The sequence below is a fragment of the Anguilla rostrata genome, chromosome 17 (genome assembly GCF_018555375.3).
Source record: "Anguilla rostrata isolate EN2019 chromosome 17, ASM1855537v3, whole genome shotgun sequence".
Classification (NCBI taxonomy): Eukaryota; Metazoa; Chordata; class Actinopteri; order Anguilliformes; family Anguillidae; genus Anguilla; species Anguilla rostrata.
The window spans coordinates 9,833,721-9,858,943 of NC_057949.1; the positions used below are offsets into that span (position 1 = coordinate 9,833,721).

At 41.6% G+C, this 25,223-nt stretch overlaps 2 long non-coding RNA genes across 4 annotated transcripts in view; one reads left to right on the plus strand and one right to left on the minus strand.

Moving 5' to 3' along the window:
- Positions 1–8,493, minus strand: part of LOC135243456 (uncharacterized) — a 120,748-nt gene extending 112,255 nt beyond the window's left edge. For both annotated transcript variants that reach the window (XR_010326636.1, XR_010326637.1), the window contains exons 1-2: positions 8,215–8,493; positions 7,856–7,947 (exon numbers count right to left, since the gene is read on the minus strand). This is a non-coding gene — a long non-coding RNA (uncharacterized LOC135243456). The remainder of the gene's footprint in view (positions 1–7,855; positions 7,948–8,214) is intronic.
- Positions 8,494–8,656: 163 nt separating this feature from the next.
- LOC135243455 (uncharacterized) overlaps positions 8,657–25,223 on the plus strand; it is a 32,331-nt gene continuing 15,764 nt past the window's right edge. The window contains exons 1-3 of one of the 2 annotated variants that reach the window (XR_010326635.1): positions 8,667–8,791; positions 9,016–9,105; positions 9,753–9,864. This is a non-coding gene — a long non-coding RNA (uncharacterized LOC135243455). Of the gene's footprint in view, positions 8,792–9,015; positions 9,106–9,752; positions 9,865–25,223 lie in introns of both variants that reach the window. The other variant, XR_010326634.1, reaches the window with a different exon arrangement.

Below are 25,223 nucleotides of genomic sequence, written 5' to 3' on the forward strand. Positions count from 1 at the left end.
CATTATATATAAGTTGACTTGCTGTGACAATATCATAGAATATGTCACATAGGAAACTTGCAAAGCGGTCTTCAAAAAAATAACCTATTACATTTTTTTTTAAATGTCAAGAAAATCTAAAATGTGGAAGTTACGACTCTTCTGAGTGGCACACCCAGCTAAAACACTGCCCCCCTGTGGCCTGGATGAACTCCAGATCCTGCCAGTGGCTATAGCGCTGGAGGACTACACAACTGATGTAGCTTGTGCGGGCAGAACGCAGGCACCCAATCACAATCATAGGGGTTGCTACTAAGCAACGCCCTGTCAACTGAAATCTCCCCTTCCTGGTAACTGCCCACAGCCTCACACAGGAAGGAAGGGCGTCGGGTGGAAGGCTCAACGGCGCCTCCTCTGTCCGACCTGGCACCTGCGACTCTCTGACCAGCTCTCTGCCATAGCTGTGGCAGCCTGGCAGGTTGAGTGCAGAGTGAGAGGAAACAGAGGCTGGGCTCATGCTTTTTCTGAGGGACAAGCCTGAAAGAGCACATCGCAACAGCACGGAAGGCCTACAGCTGCAATTAGCCATTCCAAAATAGGGGGACGGACTCTCACTGCGAACACTTTGCATTTTCCACCTACATGCATTTGGGCGCTGAAATAATTTAAGCAAATCGGTCCACTGATGGTTCTCAGCAGCTTAATTATATTAAAGGTTAAGAGCACATTGATTTCATGGATTTCTTCCTTTGTTTAGTCAATTTCTGCTCATGTTACTTTTTAATTACCCGGGGCTTTTCTCTCCGGTTCATGGCTTGATGTTCATCAATGGCTGATGCGCAGATGCAAAGATGCGTAAAACTAAGCTTTTTATGAAGCTGTAAAGCTTGCTAATTAGTCACAAGGCCTCAAAAGAATTAGCATTATTTCATTGCGTAATGAAGGAGGGTAGCTGAAATATGGAAACCACAAATTAGGCTTTAATTAATTTTTTATTCAGCCTTCTGCTTAAAACAAAGACGGGAAATAAGCTCTTTGTTTAAAACAAAGACACAGAAAATACATTTTCAGACAACCTACGCTATCTGCATGTGACATCACCCCTTACTGTATTTAACATTGAGCATGGTTTTCCAATCCACATGTAATAGTTGTCTAGAGCAAACTATTACATCACATGACATATATTTTCACTATGAGGGCTTTTTATTTTTCACTACAACAAAGCCCTTGTGTTTTATTTTTACATGAGGTCACAGTTCTTACGTTAATGGAGGTTTACATGAACCCCAAAATAATGTCCACCACCCCAATGCAAATAATCTTGACATCATGAAATGATATATATGCTATATAAATCTAATTTACTGTAAAAAATACTACTGCTATTATTATTAGTATCACTACTATTGTACTTGGTGATCGTACTATGCTGAAGGGGGAGGCACCTTATACTGCTGAAACTGTATACAGGTTTTGCAAATCGCCTCACGAAACAGTGGAGAAACGACAGCTTTCCAAGCATTACCTTGTGTTTTTTTTTTTCCTTCTTCCTATTCTTCCCATACAAGCATAAAGGTCACAAACTGGAACTTCCATTTCTGTCTGAGTTATTCATGAGGCTCTGGGGCATAAGATGTCCGCTCTCCGCGGATAGCTTATTTATAAGTCACTGGGCTGTCCGACTTCCAAATGGGCCCCGCAATCTGGCGCTGCATGAATTATCTTTGTTATTCTGTGACCAAGGACTGCACTCATAAAAGCTGTCGCACCGCGCTGTATTACAATCAGCCCGACTTTCAGTTCCGCATTAGGGCCGGGTCGGCGGGCATGCATTATTCAGGCCATCGCAGCCACGCGTACCCTCGCGCCCGCCCGATGCCCGCGCCCGCCCGGCTCTCCGCCCCGCTACTCTGAGGAGGCGCGCATGAGCGAGGGTCGCGCGCCGCAGCTGGGGAGGAACCCGCAGGCCACCCCCTCGCTCCTGCGCGCTACGCTGGCGCCTCGAGCCAGAAGATCATCGGCGATCGCTCCACACCATCGGACATTAGTAGCCAAACGGGGCTTGACATGAAATGTTAGCTTTTCAGGAAGAAATTGTTTTTTTTTCAAAAATGCAATCCGTCGACAGATTTTGAGTAGGACATGCAAAGCGCACCTCTGACTAAGCAGCATTTATAACACTGATACAATTAATATGTCCATTCATGCCTTGTACCTAAAAAATATAAGTCTGTGTTATTACTCATATTTTTTGCCCACAGAGTTAAAGAGTAGGAATTGCACTACATGGTCTAAAGTATGTGGACATCTGACATCCGACAACTCATCCAAAATGATGGGCATTGATATGGAGTTGGTCCACCCATTGCTGCTATAACAACCTCCACTCTTCTGGGAAGGCTTTATACTAGATGTTGGAGCATTGCTGCAGGGATTTTCTTCCATTCAGCCTGAAGAGCATTAGTGAGGTCTGGCACTGATTTGGCGATTAGGCCTGGCTCGCAGTCGGCTTTCCAATTGATCCCACAGGGGTCGAGGTCAGGGCTCTTTGCAGGCCGGTCAGGTTCTTCCACACCGATCTCGATAAATCCATTTCTAACAGGACTTCGCTGTGGGCCCGGGGGCATTATCATGCTGAAACAGGAAAGGGCCTTCCCCAAGCAGTTGCCACAAAGTTGGAAACAGAGAATTGTCCAAAATGTCCTTGCATTAAGATTTGCCTTCATTTGCCTTGGAACTAAGGGGCCTAGCCCAAACCATGAAAAACTGCTCCAGACCAAGGGTTGTCCAGACACTTTTGGTCATACAGTGCATGCGCCAGGTGCTTGCCCAGTGACAGCCCCAGCAGTGAGACCCAAGGCTGGGGGAAATGGCCTGATGTCTCACTCCACTGTTTAAATATTGGCTGTTTATGCAGCTGGATATTTACTGAATAATCTGCAAGTATACACCCATGTGGGGCTGTACCCGACAACCGTCTGCATATAAACCAGCCAAAGCCATTCTAACACAGCCTCCTCTGCATGCACACTGCGTGTGTGAGTGTTACTTCCCTCAAAATAGTAACACCGTGACAAGCCGTGTGCACATGCATACAAGAATGCATATACATGTGTCTGTAAGGTGCACGTGCACCACACAGTATATATGTACATATGTGGGCTTAGCCGTATGTGTACATTTCATTGTGTGTGTTTGTGTGAGAGCATGTGCACAGTTTGTGGCTCTACATGTGTTTGTATCATCTGGACATACAGAAAGCATTTGCATTCATATTTGCATTCATGTGTGTGCGTAGAATATGACGGTGAGGCTGTGGGCGGAGCTTAACCCAGAGAACCAGTCCCAGGAGGTAAGAGGGACTGTGCTGGCTGTGCGGGGATGTTATCCGTCTGACAGCCCTGTTCCACGCTCAGATGAGCTGTCAGACAGGCACGTGTTCCCCCCCCCCCGCTCCGCCACAACGCCTCATCACCGGCCCGTCAGGTGACTCGCACCGGGCGGGGCTAATAAGGCAGCTGACGGTGATCAGCTTGAACCGCTCCGTCAAATGAAGCGCCCGCCGCAGCCGCTGACCCGGAGCAAACTTCCACCTGCCTGACCCACGAGTCCAACCCCCCCCGCCCCCCCGGCCCCCTGTACAGGATCGTCGGTTAGGAAGACCCACCGCTTCTGGTAGCTGTGTGCATCCACCTCAGTTGTGCGCATTACGCACAGGCCTAACTTATGCTGGCGGCTCACTGCTTCCACCTATTGCACCTGGCAAATAAACTGTTGGGGGGTAGTTAGGTTACCAGCCATAATGGAGGAGCTACCACGCCTGTGGGAGGAGTTATCTATTAATGTGGGAGGGGCTATTATATAAAGTGAAGGACTTGCCAGGCATGTCAGAGGGGATACCGTGCATGATGGAACAGTACCTACAGGGTGGGAGGGGGATATCATACATGTGGGATTAGCCAGCCATGTCCTAGGGATTATCAGACAGTCAGGGAATGCTTCCAGACAAGTGGGCGGGCATGCAGTTCTGATCACAACATAGACTTTGGGAGACTGCTGTCTGTTTCAGGTTTTGTAGAATGCCCTTTGTGAATACATTTTGATTTAATAAGCAGAAAAGAGGGAAATACTTCTGTATTTTTTGGACGGCAAAATGTTTTTTGCCAAAACTTGCAGAACGTACAAGTATTAGATGGTTGAATGCTATACAGAGTTGAACACTATACAGAGTTGACAAACCCCATGATTTATAATCATATTATAATTTACTTGATACTAAACATCAAATAAATTAATGAATCAGATTTTACATCACACTCAACATTTTCCCTTGGTTGCAGGCAAAGACAATGAACAAGTACCCCGGCAGTGGGTTGACGTGAATCCAAGCTGCTGTCAAAAGCATGCCCCTTCATTTTATTGAATGCTTTATAAATACCAGCCACAGCAACAGCGGCATTTACTTAATCAATGCCTGCTCCATGCCCCCCACACAGCCCCAGAGCCCAAAGCCTTGTTAACCATGAACTGCTATTCTACGCTATCGGACAGTTCCACGGACCCAGAGGTAAACCGTTTCTCAGACCCAGGCGAAGGGTGGCCTTTTCTCCAGGCCATTCCCATGTTTGGGCCCACACAAATAATTCGCACTGAATTAGCTTAGCGCTGGTCTCCACTCAATCCCTCAACAACAATGTGAATAAATGTATAAAATACATTGATTTCATTCGGCTTATTGCCGCTTTTCAAGTATTTTACTGTACGCATGTGCTGTACAACAAATCACAGATAAATGCATTAAGATGCATTTTTAAATATATTTCAGAATATATGCAAGGAATACATACTGCATATGACAATGACAATAAAGGATATGTTTTAACCTTTTGTATTTTGGTCGAACTTAAAATGCTCCCCTGAAAGACTTATTTTACTTTGGATCTCATACGTCACATTGAGTGCATCCAACGTCTGGGCTTTTAGACTGGAGAAAACGGCTATAACTCTTAACTATAGCGGAGTATCAGCAGACCTTCACCGAGCTCAACATTTCTCTTGCTTAAAGCCCAATACCTTTTTTCTTCTTCTTCTTCTATTAATGAGAGAAAGAGAACGGGATTTTTTGTGAGAAGCATATATGTGGAAAGTGATGGATCTGCCATTCACAAAAGGGAGTGGATTGCTGCTATTCATCTGCAGACTGGCACGTCGCGGCCTGGCTCATTCACCGGCTGATTTCTGTTCGGGGGCGGGGGGGGGTTAGAGGTCCATAAAAACCTGCAGTGAGGCTGAGCAATTTATTACATTACCTCACCATCAAGAATGCCTGGCCATTAAGTGAGGCGGCAAGTGCGGCTACAGAGACAGAGAGAGAGAGGGAGGGAGGGAGAGAGAGAGAGACAGAGAGAGAGGGAGGACTTGCTATGAATGCAGCGCTGCTACAGTGTCCGGAGTGGATATTTCATCCCGGCTGTACTGTATGTGACACGGCTGTCAGGAGTAAATCGGTCAACTGCTTTTCTGCTGGTGTGCAGCCAACAAGGAGATGGAGATAGCCCCGATGGGCAGGGACCCTTCAACCGGTACTTTTTCCAAGCAAAATTCTTGAATGCGTGCACAAAAAAATAAGACTCAGAAGACTGTCCATCACAGTTTGAGTGTCAATTCCATTTCGGTTCAGTCAGTGAATTGAATAAAGAAACATTTAAAAATATTTTTACTTTCAATTTTTTTTAAAGTCAACTAATATACATGGTTAAATGTAGCCTAGCTCTGTTTGTCACATAACAAGAACATAATTTTGTGTTTAAAATACATATTGGAATTTGGAATGATTAGATTTCACTGGAATCTTTACTATTTCTCCCCCATAAAGTCACTTTGCCCTTTGAGCAAACGGTTGCTCGCTGATCCTTCCCTGCCATTTCCCCTCACAGTCACATCTGTTAGGTGATCGCTGTTCCAGGGATAGCGTAACAGCAGTGACAGGCGTGGGTTGCCAGGTCGGACTAAAATAGTTCGGATTTTGAAGAGCGATCCCAGTGTCACATATGTTGTGTGCTGTATGCCACAAAAGTATGCAGGATATACATATTTTATTCTGAATACAAGAAAATGTTTCTGCTTATTTTTGTTTTATTTTTAAGTTACCATAAAGAATGGTAACTCTGCAATTTCTCCAATGACTAACCTTACGTTGCCTTCTTGTCCTTTTTGAAATCACTACAGGACCTGACGGTTCACCTCGCACTGTGCCGCTGGTCGCTTCTCACAATTTGTCACGAGGTAAAATTTTTTATTTTTCCTTAAACCACTAGACGATAACCAGCCCAGTGCACGGATACTGACTGTCAGACAAACGAGAGGGCGGAGATCGTGCCTCTGACGCCAGTGGGCCCTGGGGAATGTCTCGCTGTGACTAACACCATCAGAGGCACGCGCTTTTCGATAATCAATGGCTGACGTCTTTCAGAAGAAAGGCTCTTTGCCCGCCCGGTGTACCGACGCTCGCGCGATTAGTCACTTTCGGCGCTCGTTCCTGGAGCCCGAGGAAAAGGTCTTAACAGACTGCCAGAGCCCAAAGGACTGAGACACTAATTAAAATCTTTTTTGGTGTTTAGAAACAATGCAGTTGGCTGGACTGTAAACGCCAGGAGGGGGTCAATTTTTTATTTCAGCTCTTTGCGTAATTTAGGTGTCGAGGTGTTTCCCTGCAGCTAGGAGTGTATGGCTCTTTTCTGTTTTTCCTTGGCCGGTTCCAGCTGTGTTTCGTTTTGACATTCAACGGTTAACCCCCCGTCCCATTGTCTGTGTCTCAGCCCTATTTCCAGCTAATGAGGAAATATCGCGCTTATGCGACAATAAGCATCAATCAGGGTAACAGTCTGCCATGAATGATCAATTATTCAGACTGATGGAGAGAAAAAAAAGCTTTTAATCAATATCTGTCTGTATACCGTACAGAAAAATGTGCACCCTCAACAGAATGATGTTTCTTTTAATGCATGGTGCACATTAAAATATAACACCTGGTACCTAAAATATAGCCTAGCACATAGAAATTGCTTTGAACAGTTAGATGATTCCAAACTAATTTTCAAGGTTAGAACTATGACACACAAAACCAGGACAGCTCTCTGCTGAACAGAGAAAGCTGATCAGATTTATATTCCATTGGTTTATCCCACTTTAAGCATGATGGCACATAATAACAAGAAACAGAATCATCCAACTGTAACAAAAACTGAACAAAATAAATTCAAGGCGTACGACGTACATATAGAATATCCTTATTGTCTTGTGGATTAATGTGTCCAATTACAGATTTAAGGATAATAAATACTGGCACTACAACTACTGATGCTGACTGTATTAAAACACTCAAATCGATGATGGACTATAAAACAGGGCTGCCGGGGTGGGGGGAGAGAGGGGGGACCTACAGCTCGATCTGCTTATACTTTTCTAAGGTGAAACCTCTACTTTCTAGGTCTTGAGAAAAATATTGATTGCCAGTGCCTACTGCCTTATTTCACGTCTTATAATTGCAGGTTTGTGTGATTATCACCAGTGTGTATTTCTATCTGCACTCAATTTTGCCGTTGAAAACGACTTTAGTCTACCTCATGAGCTTTTATTACAAATAGCTGCCATATAGTCAACATTGTTTATGAAATCTATATTTCAGAGCAGTACATATATCATTTAAACATTTATTGTTAAAACAAAAGGACTAGGCTACATATTAATTAAAAATTAAAGTTGTTTGTTCAGCTGAGGTAGTGGAACACTTTAAAATTATCATTATAACTCACCATAATTATTTTGTTCTCATTTAGTTATGTAACTAATTCCACAGCATTGTGGCATTTACCTTCTTTACAGGCATCATCAGATCTTAGCGTCTTCCAACGTCAGGAAATCAGGTCAGTCTTCCTAATAACCATGACCCTGTACGGTTGTAAACTGAAAAGAGGAAAGACGAATAACGTTACAATAACGATATTATGAACCAAAACGGCGCTCAAAGCAATCGTCCACTTTCTTTTGCACAAATTTCTTTCCCCGGTTTTGTAGTAGGCTACGAGGTCTACCAGTTAGGCTATTCACTAAAACATTATATTTACTAGTCTATAGCGTTTTTGGCTAACCTGTAGGCAAGGATGTCAGTTAGAAGATAATGTTATTATTATTATTATTATTATTATTATTATTATCTTTCTGGATACTTACTTTAATGTATCCACACTAGCTTGGCTTGCACCGTTGGTCAACGCCTCCAGCGATTCCACAGCCTCGTGCTGCCTTCATGTTTCTCCACAGTGTTTTTGGCTACTCCTTCAGAGAGCTACCAGGCGGCGAAAATGTTAAATAAATCAGCAAAACCTTTATTTTGGTATCGCGGAACGGGAGGAATATCCATTTAAAAACTTTTTTTAGCTGTACTTCAGGTAAAGGCCCGAACTCGTTAGTGTAGTCTGGTATGCAATTTAAAAAAATAGTAAAGAAAAACTGTAGCTACCAAAATGACCTACCGTGGGTCTGGGTGGTGTTCCATTGACACTGACCACTAATAGCTCTTTCCACATTTATAGTTTTTAAAAGCCCGTACAAACACCAAATATGAAGGTCATTCTTGCCATCAAAGCTATTTCATTTCAAAAAATAATTTTGCCGCAAATCACCTCTCAACTGCAAAAAAAGTTAATGTAAAGGCTGCACGCGCTGTGACAGAAACGAAAGCCGATTGCAGGCATGGCACGTTCCTTATTTGTCACCGTCGTGTGTTCATGTTTGAGAGGAACAAGAGGTAAATATTTATATTTATATAAATGTATTTTATATTTAAGCGTTTCTCAGTGTGAAATTGTTTTAGTGTTAGCGAACGACGAATGAATAATAAAGTTAGACTAGCTACGCAAAAATGCTGTTATTTCGCAGCTGACTAGCTTACAGATATTTAAGTCTTTTAGGAAGGTTAGAGTTTTTATTTAATTTAAAAAAAAATGTTTTATTTAACCTTTATTTCACCAGGCAAGTCATTAAGAACTAATTCTTACTTACAATGGCGGCCTGGCAAGCGACAAAAGCCACTTAAGGGAAGGGGAGGTGGGTTAAAATGAGGTTAGTCTCTGAAACCTAACATCTTATCAATTCGCTAAAATTTTATGTTAGCTAAAATTGTCTATTGCTATTAGTCGCTGGGGTCTAAAGCAAAATGACTGACTTTTGTTTCAGGCACGCTTTATATATTTTTGCAGTTTAAAACGTTTGTAAATGTTTTATTGTTTTAATATGGCTTTGTTTTGACTCGCTCTTGTAATTTTAGAGGCCTCTTTTTCTTTTGCTCTGTGTTCAGAACATGTTTTTCAAATCCTTTGGGATTAAATTGTAAATATAACGTTAAAAGTGGTGAAGAATACATTTGGTCTCACTAATAGTAGCCTATATGCAATACATTGGCAATGACGAGCTAGTTAGCTCATTATAGCCTACTTTTTATTTTGTGGGACCAGTGTCCTCCTCTCTGATCAATTCAGAAGACTAGTTAAACCAGTGAAGCCTGGCACTTTACATCTTCTTGTTGTGTTTAAGAATATAAAAACTGTTATAAATAAATGTGCGGTTGTGGGTATCCTTTGCATTTTTTTTTTGGCATTGCATTGATTTCGGGTTTTGGAAATCAGTCTGGAAGACCAGGCTGATTGATGTTTGAGTGCTGCACCATCAGAAAAATTAATGCCCCCCCACCCCCCCATATGACCTTTTAGGTTTTCCGCCATTAGGCTAAGCAACTGTGGGAAAAGTAAGGCTGGATCCAGGAAGAAGGTTGGAACAATGGCGACAAACAATTGATTGATGTCTCACGACAAAAACGTGGAAGTAAGTAAGGCCTAATGGTGAAACATCTGACAGATTTGGCATGTCCTCACATGGATACCTACAAAGGAGCCGTTGTGTCTTAACTGGTCTGATGATATCCATCTTTGATTTTAAAGTCATACAATGCAGGACTTTTACCTTGAAAATATAAAATAACCATTTTATAACCAACTTATTGTCAAACTACAAATAAAAAACGGTGGCAGCGGTAGGAATTAATCTACTATTGCATCACAGTGTCCTCATACTGGCACACACTCGCACACACATACACACAAAAAAAGTGCATGTGTCCGTTCTTTGCTGCTGTTTGCAATTTATCCTTCACGGCAGATAGATTGCAGTGTTCTTCCTTTTAAACGGCGCCGTGTTCGACCTTTAAATATCTCCTCGGAGGACACATTATTGGGCTTTCGTTAGTCTGCGGACTGGAGGGGTATGCCAAAGCAGAAAAGGCACCGATGTGACTGCCAGTCCCTTGTGTACGCCACACTTAATTAATCCCTGAGCGCAGCATATGTTGCTGTCCTTTTGAGAGTGACCCAAACCTTTTAGAATAAAAAAAAGAGAAAAGAAAAAAATCTGTTCATGTCTGCTTGCATTTTAGATTTGTTCTTCTGCTTCCCGGAACCTCTAGAATTCAGCGCTCCTCCCCTGTTTAAGCTTAATTTGAGCTGCCAATGGTAAGCATCTGCTGTTATTTTTTTGGAGGGGGTGATGCAGATGATGGACTCAACAAACAATTAGTCTTGGGCTTTAGCCTTCATAAGGACACGGTCCTGCTATAAATTGTCACAGGCCAGCAGGTTCATATTTCTGTGACGGTAGCACACGCAGCTATTCTATGCAAAAGTCCAGGTTGGAGTATCCAGGGCTGAGTGCTGTTTCACTCTGATGGGAGAGGGCAGACCATGGCTTGCTAAATCACGCTCCTGTCATTTCGATTGCTGTGAAACCCCAAAGTCGCGTCGTATACAGTGCTGCCAAGCTGCAGCTGGGTACAATCACAGCAGGAAGCTCATTGGCCAGCCCTGAAATTTAACCCCTTATGACCTGGGTCAAGCTGAGGTAGTGGAGAGGGGTTTTCTTACACGTACAAAATGATCATTTCAGCAGTTAAATCAGGAATGTTAGCATTGCGATTACTTTAATATGATTAGTCTCCTGAGGTACATTAATGAGAATGTGAGGTATGTAGATATGTAATACACATTATATCCACTGGATCTACTCTTTATGTATCCACCTCACTTCAGTCAAGATAACAGTAAAAACTATGCGTGGCCCCGATTGATTCTAATTGCAGTTTGTTCTGGCCTTAACTTTGAGATACAAATATAAGTTTGGCTTTTTTCTACTGAATGGTACATTCTGGGGGTGCCCAAGTGGTCTGTCAGGCTAAGGAACAGATGCAAAGGTTTGTAGCAGCACAGATTCTTTAGAATAATCAGGTGCTCAGTGCTTATGCTTAGCTTTTTTTGGGAAGAAGGTGAAGATGAAATTGGGGAACCCATTACTGCCAAACACCCTGTCAGAAGCCTCAACGAGCGAAACCCAAGAATTTCACGCTTGGCCTGTATTCAGAAACCTGTTTGCACAACTGAAATGACACTCTTAACCTCCCCCCCCCCCAGCTTTCGGTTCCAATAAGATATCAAGGTTTCAAATTACACACATGATAGATCTCCACCTGAGCTTCTCAAGGCTGTTTGCTCCTTGTGTACTGTCCTCTCATGCAAAACGCATCATCTTATAAGTGTTACTGCCCCTGGGAACGGAATGAGCATACGGTGTATCAACTAAAAATATATCCCCTTTCAACAATGAAAGATCCCCCAAAAAAAAAAACTGAATTTCTGTTTAAACTCATTACATTATCTATTGCAGGGCTGGGCAGTATATTGTATTTTTCAGTGTGAATTCACGCAACAGTATGTGGTTTTGCAATACTGTCAACAGAATTTTATTGTTTTCCATCCAGTGAATATTGTAAATTGGAACGATATGATAGAATTTGCAATGCTGACTTAAGGTGATTTGTTTATTTTGAATGAAACTTGAAGCTGATACACCATATGGGGGTGATTATTGTTATTATGCTTATAATTACATTTGATGAGCGTGGATATGATTTATTATATAAATATAATATTATAAATATTATATATATTATATTTATAAGAATATTTTTGCATTTAATTCCAAACATAAAAGCTTGGTTTTAAAAAATTATAAATACAAAATATTCAAGACAAATGTTTTTATAGTAGCCTAACATTTTCAGGTTGCACATTGTAAAAGAGTGGAATTCATTATTACTGGATTTTGATTGATTCTTATCCTTCTACTATTTTTTATTTTTTCAATTTAAATTTTTTCTGCCGATGCAATATATTTCAATTTACGTATCATGCAATTTGTATTGGAAAACCAAATGCCATCATACCATCAATATCATGATATTTTGGCCATATTGCCCAGCCCTTTATTGCTATGGAAACAATATTAGTTAAAAAACCCAATGAAATACAGGGACGTGATTTGGCTGGATGTCCTGTGCTGAGAATCCAGGTTTGTCAGAGCTGATGACCGGTTATTTCGGGACGATCCGACTGAATGCCTTCCCTCTGGGGACCATTTAGGCCATTCCTGCAATTTCCAGAAGTCTTCAGATTAATTTCCAGTTCCAGTTAGATGCCTGGATAAATTGAGATTGTAAGTCAAGCCACAGATATTTTATTTAGAGAGGGGCTCCAGGTGCCCTTTTAAAAAGCTTTCACTGATGAAATCACAGGGAATATAAATGCTAATATTCTCATGAAATTATTTGCAAAACAGTCATTCTAGTTCTCTTTCATTTTACTTATCAGTCTTGTTATATATATATATATATATATATATAGATAATAATGAGTGGAGAAACAACAGATGCAGATGCTTCCATACTGGTGTACTGCATGATAATAATTAAGCAATTAACATCCTATCATGCACTGTGACGTGTATAAAAATGCTGTGGGGGGCATTTTCTTGGCATGGTTTGGGTCCACTTGTCCCATTAGGGGGAAGGGTCAGTGCAAATAAATACACTGTTATTCTGAGTGATCACCTTTATCCTATCCAGAATGCTCACTTTTAGTGGGATTGTCATCAATGAACCTTGATTTGTCCAGTGTTGTGGCTGTGGCCCCATTGTGTTTCTAGGACCACCAGGCCCTGGCACTAAGCATGTACCATATATCCACTCAAAAAAATCTTTTAGGTGAGAAAAAAACTACATGTAACATGTGCCTATGTAACAGTTAAATTGACCGGACGGTTTAACTCTTGTCATGCCATTTACATTCTCTAATGTGATAAGTAGAACAATTAAGAGACGGGGAACTGCCTGCCAATTCACTGGGCATGTTTTATTCGGATAACTGGCATGCTTGTTAATCAAGCAAAACAAATGAAAAAGAAGTGAGAGCAGCGAGCATTTTAAAAGGTAATATTTCTGCCTCTTCGATTTGTTTGCTCACAATCCAACACTGATTAGCCCCTGGCACCTTCACCCTTCCCCAGGAATCAAGAAAGCTGTTTGGTCTAATCTGTGATTGAAAATATAGTGGGGTCTATTTGTCTTTAACAACAATCAGTTACGGCAACAATCAATTGCACACAGTTCCCTCTGCCTTGCGAAATAAATGACCACACAAAAAAGCTTGGATCTTCTTTCAGATATGTCTGAAGGGGTTTGGGAAGTGTTAGGGAAAGTTAAAAGTGCAGCATGTTCTCTACAAAGTCTTTGGTCTGTCCTCGGACTGATAAATATTTCCGGTGCATTTTGGTGAGCTGCTTTAAAAAATGCCAAGGCTCCATCTGTTTGCTGTCCTGTGAGTAGAAGAGTGCCACACAGAAGTCCCACAAGGGTCACAAAGAAGTTCTTTAGACTTCTAACTTTTTCTTAGTCATTTGGCAGACGCTTTTATCCATTAATTCTTCTGCATTTGTTTCATTTTCAAATGATTTGTGATTTTCAATAACTTTTGCCATGACTTCTCTGCAACTTCAGTCTTTATTTTCTGTGACGGATATCCAGCCTTAGTCATAACCTTTTAATCAATGATCTGTTCATTAATGTTAGCGGAAATCGATCAAGGAAATTACTTAAAATGTTCATCCGCAATGTGTAGCTATGCAAAGATATGTAAAAATAGCCCCTGGCTCTCCTGTTGTACTTTGTGGAGTGTAATCACTGGCTCTACTGCATTATTCTGTGGCCATTAAAATAGGAACCGTGCCCCTTAAGACTACTGAAGGGGAAAGTACATTGGTAAGCACTTCCTGATGATCAACTAATTGTGTGTTCTGGACTAGCAGCACCTGGTACTAATTGCCTTTTTAATTGATATGGAAGCAGTATACCCACTTTTTCACTCGTGTCTTCTGCATGATGGCTTATTTTTGGCTGAATAAATTTACAAAGTAAAGTTTTACAAAGTAAATATTTATAATAAATAAACATAGTAAATACATTTTACAAAGCAAAATGTGTTTGTTATTTGTCACATGAGGTTAGGACTATCAACTGTTAGGACTTGGTGAGGACCAGAGGGTTAGTTCTTCCAAATATGTAGGACTGTAGAATTGAAAGAGGGGGTGAACATAACTGTATACATATCATTGTTGTATTTTAAATCCAATGTGCTGGAGTACGGAGTCCAAACAACCAAAATTGCCTCATTGCCCCAATACTTTTGCCTTTAACTATGTTCGCACAAACGCATATATCATTTTGATTCCACAAATTGTTGTGCACCCTCTCTAAATTTCCCCAGTCAGATAAGTACTACCACATGTTCTTTTCTGTCACCATTAATCAGGAAAGTTGGCAGGAGGAATACACCCCCCATCCCCACCCACAGAAAATTGCTGCACATCTCTGTGGCCAGCCGAAGGCCTAAGAGCCTGTGTGGGGGTGGGCGGGTTTGCTGTGGCATACCAGATCAGGCCGGACATTACTGCAGACGTGATCCGCTCTTGCATAGCGGTCATTTCCTCTGCTCTTAACATTCTCTGCACAAGAGCAAATAGGGGAAGAAAAAAATAATTAAAAAATGAAATAAATTACTGAAGTAATGAAAGAAAAAACAAGGTTGCTGCTGCTGCTGCTGCTGCTGACTCTGCTGCTGTCAGTTTGAATCTGCGTTGTTTGTGTCCGTTGGGGCCTATTTGTATAATTAGCAGGCGCTATTCCGACTCGTCGAATGGCAGCGGGCGAGATTATCTCCAATCCAGTGTGCAATGCACAAGTGCTTTCTGCTGCAGAGAGAGAGAGAGAGAGAGAGAGGGCAAGGCTCTGGCCATTAGGATGAGTTGTTGTTTTGAAGTTTGTTTAAAAGACCTCAGAGAAAGGGGAATGGAGAAAGGACATATACTTTTTTTTTTTTTTTAGAACGTACTGTGCTTAAGACAGCGTTTTTATGTCTGGTAGTTTAGTGCTGTTGAATTATAAATGTGTACAGTAATTAGTGTTTATAAATAGAAGAGTCTTGACTTTTTATAGATGCTGAGTCTACCTTACAGTTTGGCTTTTCCTGACAAACAGAGCCTATAAAATGAATGAATAACACCAGCAACAAATTGTAATCGACGACTGATCGTGAGAAGAGAGTCCCCGTGTGACCTTTGCTTCTTGAGTGAAGTGTTGAGACCATCTTTGTGTGGTCCTTCCCACACGATTGGAGAGTTCAGACGATTGGCATGTTTCTCATCGCATGATTGGAGAGTTCAGACGATTGGCATGTTTCTCATTGCATGATTGGAGAGTTCAGACGATTGCCATGTTTCTCATTGCAAGATTGGAGAGTTCAGACGATTGCCATGTTTCTCATTGCATGATTGGAGAGTTCAGACGATTGGCATGTTTCTCATTGCATGGTTGGAGAGTTCAGACAATTGGCATATTTCTCATTGCAAGATTGGAGAGTTCAGACGATTGGCATGTTTCTCATCGCATGATTGGAGAGTTCAGACGATTGGCATGTTTCTCATCGCATGATTGGAGAGTTCAGACGATTGGCATGTTTCTCACCGCGTGATTGGACAATTGAGGCTAATAACGTCTTTATCTCACCGCTCCAGTGGCAAGAGTTCCCTTGAAAGGACAACCATTCCGTGCGCTCCAGTATGCTATTTTTTGGGTTTTATTGTACCTTGGCAACATTGAAAACTGGAGGATCCCACTCTCAGTGTGTCACCGAGAGTGTTAAATGAAGAATGCTCAATCTTGAACTGAACTGATAATTTATTCTGAGATTAGGCTGTATTTATGTGCTTTCAAACACCCGATGTCTGTACTGCTAAATGCAAAGCACGGCACAATGTTGTGGCAGTGAAATCCATGCTTTATTTAGCTCGCTGTTCATTCGGTGCCTTTTTGTCCATGTCTGTGTTGCCAAATCCATGCTTCTTTTTGAAGGGAAAAACAAAACGCCGGCTTCAGAAATAAAATAAGCTCTTCATGGCCTGTCATGTTTGAGTCCATCTGAAAAGCTAGTGGTACCCGAAATGCATTGCGATGTACCCAAAGTGCATTGCAATGTTGATGACAGCAATGCCCTGGGTTGCGAGAGGCAACAGAATATGGCACAAAAGCAGATCAAGCCGTACACCAAAAGTGAGGATTAAGGGTGGGATCACTCAAGTAAACCAGAAGATTTGCCAGTGGATTCTTAAAGGTTTAGGGAAAAAATGTAATCAGAAATCTTGGAAATCTTGTTTATGTCTTTCAAAAAGAATTGCCACAGTAATGGGTCATAGCGTGTATAGACTACGTTTTGTGCTTTGTGACGACACCTTTACTGTTTACACCACAGAAAGAAATTTTGTCGTTTTGTAGAACTTTTCCTGGATTTCCGTTTTTTATTTTTATTTTATTTTTGTGCTTGCACATGGTCATGCTCCACATCATGTCTAGCAACAACTAGGCTGCAAGAGAAAGATCAGTATTTATATTTTAGAGAACTTGACCTTTCCAAAGTAATTTTTACATAAAAATCTGTTTATACGCATTGAAAAATGTGCATTGCCCATGCCTGCTTTGGTTGTGAGTGATTTCATTTGCCAGGAAAAGGTTATGAAATCCAATGTTTATGTGATGAACTGGATGCCGGATGCTCGCGTACGAGGTAAAGAGTTTTGTATTGATATGGAAAAACATGATTGTGTTTTTATCTGGCTTTAAAGAGCAAAGAATACTAACTGCTGCTGCAACAAAGCGATGGCAGCCAAATACCTGCCTTCGATAAAAATTTCTGGATATTCACAGCCAGGTTAATCCTTGTACTAATACCCTAACATGATGACAAGCAACTGAGAGAGAGTAATAAAGACAGAGAATGTTGTTTAATAAATCAAGAGATATCTACATTAAGTTTTTATTTTTTTTTCGTACATAATGCCAAATTATACAGGTGGTTACATACTGAGCCAGATGATTGTACAGCAGCAATGCCCGTGGTAATCTATTCTGAAATTTGAGTTGCAGGCCCGCTTCCCTAAACATTATATAGTACGACATCACTATCTGTGGTGACTACGTGCAGTATATAAGATTAAGCTGGGCTAAGAGATTGGTGTTGACTGTCCAGTGCACCCGTACAGCACTGTAGTGCCCTTAGTTATTAATTTATGGGGCTGCAAGCCCAGAGTATGCGGCAGGATTAGCGGTGGTTGTACAGAAAGGCTTTAGTGGCTTTAACGGAAACAGTATAAAATTGCAGTGTTCTCTGCAGAGCCGCCACGTTTGTTTAGAAAAAGGGAAAAATAATAATATGTTGCTTGTAGCACTGCAAGAGAAAATGTGTGATATTGGAGGGTGAAAGGTCCAGTGCTTATTCAGAGGTAGAAATATTGTAGTTTTCTCTGGGCTGCCCTTTGCCATTGAAATATGAAATGGATAGCTCCATACCAGTTGTTGGCTCGGGTTGTTTACTTGTCTGGTAGCTGAACTTAATTGTCCGAAATTGAAAATGTTGTCCCATTAAAAAAAGTTTCATAACCACGTACACGTGCCTTCCTGCTGGCCATATCTGTGTTTGCATGGTACATATTTGGCTTGGCTTGTAGGGCTTGCTAGTCCTGTTCACACTTAAAAATGTGCCGTTTGAAGTTACGAGAGACGTTCCGCACCCAGTGAGAGTGAGTAGACGCCTAAGTTTGCAAAGGCAATCAGAGACGATATCCGAGCTTTTCAGCGTGTGTAATGAAGACGTTCGGTTGATTAGCTTCTCAGCGGTCTGCCACGTCAACACAAACGCAAAGGGGCCAGATAAATTTGACTGTTTGTTTTTGTATCGTGCCTTACAATCAAAACGGTAATTTTGTGCCGTTTTAAGCGCCTTCATCGAGGAACCTCCCGTAAATATTCTCCTTCAGCGTCAGGGCCAAACGGTTCTCGTTATATTTGATAATCATTCATTAGAGAAATGATACAGATGCCTGCAGGGCCCATTTCACAGGCTGTTCCCCAACGCAGCACCAGGAAAATCAGACCAAATGAAAAGATGACAGAACCGCTGTCCTGTTGATCTAAGCAGAACTGTCTTCTCCCTTGCTCTAGAACTCCTATGACTGCAAAAATGTAAATTCCAAAACCCTGGGTGGAATATCATTGGAATATCATCATATTAAGCATGTGGCTGGATTTACAGTATCTACTGTGTCTGCTTTATCTTTGCCCAAACTGCCTTTTCTGGTCTTTTGGAAACAATGAGTCACTTGCTGATGTTATGAAATAGCAATTACAGCTAGCTTGATCTACGGTGGGTCTCTATTCAGAACATTGACAGACACAGGAATTTTATTTTTATTTTTTTTTGGGTGTGGGGTTGTTTGCCCCCCTGCTGGCTCTGCCTACGTGCCTATGACACATTACCAACTGGTTCTATCACCCCTCCCCTCTGTGTTCTCACTGTCAACCTCAATTCACATCTTTTAAAAGTGTGAAGTGGGCAGAGACAGGCCAAAAGCTGGTGTTGCTGTACACATTAAATGCGAAAGTAGATGAGTCAACCATTTACCTAAGTTTCATTTCTGAATATGGACAATATAACAAAAAATAAATAAAATAAAAAACAATATATATATGTATACATATACATATATGTGTATACACACATAGATGTTCTGCTGATAGTAGTGTTCAGAAAACAATGTCCTGCAAGAGAATAGGCCACTACTTTACTCACTTGTTTCAACAAAATTATGTGGAAAAAATTTAAAAATTAATTTCTTGCAGTGTGCCAGAAATTCAGCAGTGGCACCTGTATGTAGGGGAAACACTGGAGCAGTTCTAAAAAAGTTCACTTAATGTTACTTTGCGTGCTCAATGGGGGTTTGTGGCCAGCATGTCTAGCTAAAGCGCTGTTTAATACTCTGCGCAGGTTCTTGGTTGACTTGTGCCAAGGTCCTGACTCAAACCTTGACCAAACAACAGGGCATGCAGCAGGGCATCTTGCTCATGAAAAAGTACAGAAAAGGCCTGAACAGTGATTCACAAATGTAAACTACCTGTACTGTCTATAAGCAGTGTCTTTGGAACACAGAGAAATTCTGCATGCATTTTCAGCCTGTGACTCCATTTGAACTGATGAGAAAATAGGACCCGTTTGTCAATAGGTCTTTTTGAAAAAAAAATTATTATTTTGTCACGCGTTAAAGATGCCAATCCATGCCACAAGTGCACAAAATGCTGAAGGGACTAATTATGCAGAATTACGAAGAAGGGCACGTCGAGTAGAGAAGCCCTTTTTTCCCCCTTCTCTCCAAAGATCCTTCTGCCTGAGTGCGTGAGTTTCAGTCGAGTGCTCTGCCAGCTGCACACCCCTAGTGCAGATGGAGGCGGGGCGGGGAGGGGGGGGGGAGAAGCACGTCATCTCCAGCTCACGATCTTAGACAGTTTGCGGGGCAAAAAAAGACGCATTTGTTTGCGCTTGTGCCCTCCTTGGAAAAAGAATGTGAGGGAAAACTTGCGGGCAGGAAAGCGCGTCTTCGAAAACGCATTGCATTCTGGTTTCTCAAGAGGATTTTGCAGATGTAAAATTTTGCTCGCGTCCCCCCCCCCAATGCCTTGTTTGGAATAAGTCGGTGAGATACAGACTCTTTCATGAGCTTGTTTTTATTAAGGGAATTCTCACCCCTCACCCACTCGTTGGCTGTACCTGTTTGTGCATTCCTCCACACCTTGCTGGAGACTGAGGAAATTCCAGCATGCAGTTTTATATTAGCACCTTCACAGGAGCTGTCATTTTATTAAAAATACATTATTTATTACTTTTTTGGTCTTTTTTTTTTGGCTCAAAAACTAAAATAACAACACCACATTGCAGGATCAAGAAAAATTTTACAGCTCTCTGGCAGACCTTAATATCAGCATACAATGCCAGTTTCATTCTAAAAACATAAAAATTACATAGTAAAATTATGTTTATTCTATGATTTACTTTTGACTCGTAGGCCTGTATATTCTTCGTATCTTCGATCGCATGCATTGCCGCTATTCGCATTTGTCACTTTTCCCCAGAACTGTTTCAAGCGGCCCTCTGCTGGAAAGCACGGGAGTGCGGCTCAGCCGAAGGAATTTAGGATTTTTCCAGAACATCTTGAGAGAGTCACCGTTGTGGTAATTGGTCCCGGGGGAGGCAGCGATAGATAAAGAGCCCAAGTCTTCATCCCGCTCGGTGCGCGGCTGAACGTGCCTGTTCGCCAGCTCCGCTGCCGGCTGCTCACTGGCGCATTGATCTGCAAAGCCCCTCCCGTCTCTGCACTGAGAACAGACTCTCTTTCCATAAGGAGAGAGAGAGGGAGGTGTGCTATTTAATAACGGTCAGTATACATTTGGCCTGCTTTGGATGGTAATGCTTCAGTATTAATGCTAACCGTGCGTACGTAATCATTTTTATGAACACAGTTATGCAGATACAGTGGTCTTGGCTCGCGGGATACCCCGACAACATTACTAGGCCTGGTGTTTATGACTCTACTTTTTTTCTCACAGTACCGCCTGTCTATCTACTACATTGGGTACTGCACATAAGAGAATGTGAAATGAATAGTTATACAGGTATGAATATATATTGGATAATTTAATTAAAGTTGGCTAAATAGCTAATAGCTGAATAATTTAGCTATTGGCTAAATAGTGTCACCGATGCTATGTTCGCCTGGGCAAAGGGATGTGAATATTCTTCACTGGCTGCTCAACTTTTCTGATAGATGTAGCGAAGTATGTTTATTGATGGTCAGTATGTTGAGCTGGTGGTGTGGTTTTCTCCAGAGTCTAATCCAGAGTTTCCATTTTCCTAAATAAACCTGTGATTTAGGAAATGGAATATGGCTCCCCAACGTTGGCGTACCTGGAGTCGCTCTTCCGGGTGCCCCATGTGCACCCTTCTTTTATTTGACAAATTTGTGATGTACCTTATGGTTGGTAAGTTAGTGCTCTGCATGCTTTGAAGTGGAGTTTGATGGAGTCAACGGTTAGCAACAGTAGGCATGCAGCCAAGTTATCCAATCAAAGACTAGCAAAGGGTCCGCTACAGTATGTCGCCCAGGGAGGCGTGGTCAGGATTAAATGCAAGACTGTGGGGCTGTGCTCTGCTGCACTGTACATACAGAGATGACTGATAAGTTTTCTTTATGGGATATACAGTAAAATATACCGGGGCTTTTCAGCTGAAAGTCTGGGGCCAAATACAGCCCACCGTAAGCGTATCTGTCATCTGCAGTTAAAATGCAGACATCAAAACTGTCCGATCTGCATCTGCACTGAGATCTGAGTGGAGATATCAGTGTTGTACAATGCCTTATGTAGCCTACTGTTTTTAGCATTAATATGATATAGAGCATGAAATAATGTGGTGTTTCAGTGCCCAGCAGTACAGTCACACAGTGAAAACTGAACGTCAGGGAGCTTCATAGCCTTTTGACTGATGTGTGATAGAACATTTCCTTTCGCACAGATTGTGTGGTCTTGTGAAGGTTTTTCCCATGACAGAATGACGGATAAAAGCTACTCCTGTGTGCTAGTGTTGCTGCAGAACCGATGACAAAGCTGCGATTCTAATATTGTCTGATATCATTATGAAAGGTCAATAAATTAATAAATACATCAATAAATAAAGCTGACAGTCTTGATGGAAGATGTCTTGGCTAGCTTCTTGGTATGAATGGAAAGAATATCAGTAAGTTTTTATTTATTTATTTATTTATTTATTTATTTATTTATTTATTTATTTATTTATTTATTTATTTGCATTTCCCCCTCTTGGCTTTGGGTATTGCATTTGATTTCATTACATTGTTAACATTATTAAATTGAAGTGATGATACCGGAAAATCGGAAAGACAATATGAAAACACCTGAGAATAGAAACCTTATGCTGCTTCTTTACTTCTATACCGTGTGAGAATGAAAGTGATGTTAAACTTATTAATATTTGTTGGCATAGGGAAATGCGGATTTGATTGCCTGCCTCCCCACGTTAACTGCTCTCCATGTGCTCTGGCAGCAGTTACAGTGTTGTGAAAAGTATTTGCCCCCTTCCTGATTTCCTCTGTTATTGCACGTTTGTCACGCTGAATGGTTTCAGATCTTCTAACAAAATGTAATATTAGACAAAGGGGACCTGACTAAACACCAAACAATTTAGAAATTAAATTTAAATGATCATTTCATTTATTGAAAAAATGATCAAACATCCATATTACCTATGTGTTACTTAGCTACTTAAACAATTAACCAAATTTAATTGATAATTAGATTCAGCTGATTGAACACAGCCAGTCTTGATTGCAGCCAGCCCTATTGGATCTAAACCTCACTCATATTGAACCTTACCATCAGAGTTTAGTAGTGGTCACAAAGTTTCTACAAGCACACTTAGCCATGATCAGTGGGAATTCCAGAAGAGATGAGAAAAGAAGTTGTTGAAATATGTTAGTCTGGAAAAAATTAAAAAGCATATCCATGAGTTGAAGCTGAAGTGTAACAGGACAATGATCCAAAACACAAAAGCGAGTCCACGTCTGAATGACAAATAAAATTAAAGTTTTGGAGTGGCCTCGTCGAAGTCCTAATTTGAACCCAACAGAGATGCTGTGGCAGGAACTGAAACAAGCAGTTTGTGCTTGAAAATCTACCAGTCTGTCTGAATTTAAGCAGTTCTGCAAAGAAGAGTGGGCTAAAATTCCTCCACAGTGATGTGAAAGACTGATTTCAAAATACAGGAAGTGTTCGGTTGCAGTCAAAGCTGCTGGTGTTGCAACCAGTTATTAGGTTTAAGAAGGTGATTACTTTTTCCATATGATATGGGTGTATTTTCATTAAATAGCTGAAATAATAATAATAATTTAAAAATGTATTTTGTGTTTACTCGGGTTTCCTTTTTCTAATATTACATTTTGTCTAAAGATCTGAGTGTGCAGTAATAGAGGAAATCAGGAAGGGGGTGAATACTTTGTCCCCGGCACTGTATAACAGCTAGCGCTGCTATCAGGCAGCAGGGAGGGTGGGGGTTTAAGGCAGCGCAGTCACAGTCGGTTAGCGCACTTTACGTCAGCGGCGCGCCCGTCTCTCCGCGACAGGCCACGCACACACGCACGCACACGCGCTGTCACATCTCGGCCTGAGATACAGCACACCCCACCCCTTCCCTGCCCCGCCCCTCACCAGCCCTGAGGTGCCATTACATGCGTCTTTAACCCCTGCCGATCCCTTGCTGCCATGACAACGTACTGACATTTTGAAATGCCCGATGTTTCTACCACCTTCTGTGTGATGTTTGCGTGCTTCGCCTCGGGCAGCTGCGACACTGGCCTGTCCTATATTTAAGGCCCACGCCCCCCGAGTCAAAGGGGTTTAAGCTCTCCCACGATTGATTAAAGCATCCCTTGTAAATGCCAAAAGGACCTTACTTAGAGTAATTGATTTGTCATGATCTTGCCAGCCAGCAGTTTTCTCCTGGCTCCTGCTTAGCATAAATGGCAGTGCAGGCGCATTGCACTTGGACTGCAGCAGAGACTCCTCTCAGCCTTCGCTGTCAGTCATAGCCTGTGGAAAGCACTGCAGAATAAGTGAGCGAACAATTGAATAAACAATTAAACAGACAAAAAAAAAGGGGCTGGAAAAAGATCAGAACTTTGTTTCATGCCCTACAACTTCTCCTGCTTTGTTCCCTGCCCCGGACCCCACAGTGGTTTTCACCCTGACTTGCAAAGTTAAAGTCTACGGATGTGCAAAGCAGGCAAAAAAATTTTTTTAAAGAGACTCGATGCAAATGGAGGGGAGGAAAAGAGAGGGAAAAAAAGTTTTGTGTCAGCACTAAAACTCATCCTCTGAACCTCAAATTACTTATCTGTATGCTGTCACTCAACCGTTTACAATGAATTTGTTTCCAACTCTCTTCCTCCAGCTCACCACAGCAGTTGTATATCATATTTTATGCTTCACTGGGAACCAACTGCAAAGATTTCACAAAATCTATTGTAATTCAAGCCTTGGACAAATAAGCTGCCTTGCTATCTGAAAAGCATGTCTTGTGCAGCACATCAGTAATCCACTGCAGGTTGTTGGGTAATGAACGGGTCTTTTGTGCATTCATTATGGTGTGTGGCAAAAGCTCTTATATGTCTTGTATGTCAACATATCATTGGTAGATAGAAATCTACTCAAAAGTGCAATGATCGCTGACATTCTTTTTGTTTTTGCATTGAGAACCTCACTAATGCTTGCCCTTCATTTTGGGCAAATAAATTAATCAAATTCAATGTTTGTTATCTGCGCATGAGTTCTGCAGTCATTGGGGTCACTGCCAATTATATTTGGATGTAAAATCTTTTGGGTACATTTTCCTAGTGTATGGTTTTGTTGTATTTGTTTTTTTAAAATTGTCCTTAAGTGTCCTGGTGCCTATGAGTGGGATGGTTAAGCAGGCTATGTTTATATTGGGATGAGTCAGCTTGGAAAGAACAAAATCTGATGATGGACTATTATTATATTATTGGCAATGGCCTTTGGACCACACTTTATTGATTTAATTCCAGTACTCCCAGAAGATAGTGAGTGTACGGATGTGGTATCACGAGTAACATTAAAGTCTTAAAAACTATCAAAAGTCATGCAGACCACCGGCTCCCAGTCAGAGATGTTGAACAACAGGGTGGGGAATACCTTTCTGATTAAAACCAAGGCCAGGTGTGTGTTCCCCCATGGGGCTGCTGGACACACTACTGCCCTAAGAACCAGCATTCCAGCGGCCTGCAAGACTCAAGAGCCAAACACAGTGTCCGTGTTCTTAACTGTGAGCTCTGAATTT